Here is a 2,420-nt window from a genome sequence, read left to right as displayed (position 1 = left end):
TCCTTGTTAGGAAAGTCATGTTATTTGGAACATAACAAAGAGTCTTGTCATGATGACAAAGCAACTTGAAATGGAAGCATTTGAGAAAAGGTAAACAAACTGGCATTTTTAGCCTGGAGAAGATGGAATTTCAGGGGGTTAGGAAATGGAGAGGGAGAACACATGGTAGCTGTCATCAAGCATTAAAAAAAATGAATGAGTTATCAATCTGTGTGTCCAAAGAACAAATAGGGTGGCAATAGCAGAAAGGATTTTGGTTTTCTACCAAGGACCAATTGATCACAGAGAGTAAAAGGTGGGTTGGAGTGGGTTGGTAGAGGAGGTATTTATAGGCTGGGTAATCACCCAGCAAAGTTATTTTGAATGAAATTCTAGCAGTCAATGAGTACTGGGCTGGAAGACCCATAAAGGCCTATTTTGATGGAGAGCTCTATGATTCTCTGAAACCAATTTTCTCTATGAACTTGTTCTTCCCTGGTGAATATGTTCATGTTTTTCCCAAGCACTCTAAGGGAAGATGGATTTTTGTGACCCAGAAACACTAAGTAAGAGACATTAATATTCTCTTTGGCAATAGATTTATGTTGAATAAAAATGTTTTGATGCTTACAGAGAGAATATGTGCTTTTCAGTTTGGTTTATACAGGGAGCTCATTAGTTCTAAATTTAGACATAAGTTTTAGTGTTGGAGGGATTCCAAGTTTGACTAATACATCTGAAGATGTCCTTGTTAGAAAAAAAAATGAGGGAAAATTCTATTTTTCTACTCTGTGTGTCAGGGTGGGGGTGGGTGGAGAGGGAAAAACACATGTTCTTTTATATCAGCTAATTCCATCTGCCCATGATTATCAAGTAGCTGTGCCAGTCTAATGATGCTAAGTACACAGTAGGTATGCAGCCAACACTTTTAGGTTGATAGCATAGTTCTTACTTGGCAGAAGTGTATCAGTTAGCAAATTCTCAGAGCATCTTGATTCAAGTTAACTGCTGCACTTTTCTCCATGGCAGGGTGTCAACAAAATGAAACTAAACACCTACTAGTTTCAAGAATAAGTTAAAAAAGATCAACAGGACGCTGCATTCACATTTCTGCTCTTAAGGAACTTAGTCTTGACAGAAAGACAAATTTCAGTAAGTAAGAGATATCACTAACACTGCTCAAATAGTCTCTTTTCAGCATAAATTCTCCCAGCAATCTTAAAAATTAACTACATGAATAGTCAAAAATTCTCTAAACTACATTGCTTAAAAGCATTCAATAACTTTAAATAAAATAATTTTGTGTACACTAGAACTTTCCTATATATTCATTCTTCATTACTATCAAGATAAATTATAAAAAATACTATACTTACATTGCAGGGGATATACCATGATCATGAAGGTGGTTTTTCCCAAGGGGTGGCTTATCCACTGTACTCTGGACACGCTGACCCCTGTGATTTCCCCAAATGAGGGAAACTCAACGGCATAATTTGTGGTAATTGGGGACTACATTCATGCTCTCCTCTGAAGAAAAAAAAATACTTTGTTAAAAGTTTTATATTTTAATCAATATAAATAATACTATCAATTAAAATAGCAAAATATTGATTTTTAATTTTTATTTAAAAATCACAAATAATTGTTATGTACAAGGAATCCCCAAGTTCAGTGATGTTTCCATCATAACCAATGAGACAGATTCCCACGTCACTTGTTATCAACAACAAAACAATGACCCCCGTCAGACTTATCTGTGGGAAAAGTGATAAAATGAGGGACCTATGCTTATATGCTTATAAAAACAATTTGAATACCCGCAGTAAAATGACATGCAGTTGACATTCACTTAAAAACTAAATAGTAATTGTTATTACACCAGGATTTCACCTTCAAAACTATTTCACTATCTTCCTTTTCCCCAATTTTCTTTAATAACTTGATAGTAAGAAGAGTTGCCCTCATGTTGAATTCTAACTTACAAAACTACATCGATGAAAATTTTTTCACATCGTACTCACTCATAAATGCACTCGTGATTGTGTTTTGAATTTTGTTTATTAGAGAGAAAGATGGTAGTGATGGTGGAAAGGGGCCACCGTATTAAGCAGGAAAAGACAAGATACCCAGAGATAGGTAAAAGGAAAAAATATTTACGTATAATACTTTTTCCTCAAAAAAAAATCCACTTAGTATTGAACTCAACAACATCATCCATCAACTACTTTATCAAAAAACAGCAGAATTCACATTCCTCTTAAGTTTACATGGAACATTTGCCAAGATAGTCCACATTCTGGGCCATAAACACACTTTAAGAAATTCAGAAGAATAGAAATTACACAATGTCTCCTCTGGACCACAATGCAATTAAACTAGAAATCAATAACAGAAGGATATGTGGAAAATTCCCAACTATGTGTTTAAATAACACACTT

The 2,420-nt window shown here is 34.6% G+C and overlaps 1 non-coding gene across 1 annotated transcript; it reads left to right on the top strand.

The window, feature by feature from the left end:
- The first annotated feature begins 1,347 nt into the window (after positions 1–1,347).
- LOC129087713 (U1 spliceosomal RNA) lies at positions 1,348–1,512 on the top strand. The gene has a single exon (XR_008530921.1). It is a non-coding gene; the product is annotated as a U1 spliceosomal RNA (small nuclear RNA).
- Positions 1,513–2,420: the final 908 nt, after the last annotated feature.

Source organism: Pteronotus mesoamericanus, unplaced genomic scaffold (assembly GCF_021234165.1).
Source record: "Pteronotus mesoamericanus isolate MK-2021 breed Mesoamerican mustached bat unplaced genomic scaffold, CSHL_Meso_final contig_130, whole genome shotgun sequence".
NCBI classification, from domain to species: domain Eukaryota; kingdom Metazoa; phylum Chordata; class Mammalia; order Chiroptera; family Mormoopidae; genus Pteronotus; species Pteronotus mesoamericanus.
Note: the sequence above shows the minus strand (reverse complement) of the source record. Positions and strands in the feature narration are given on the sequence as shown.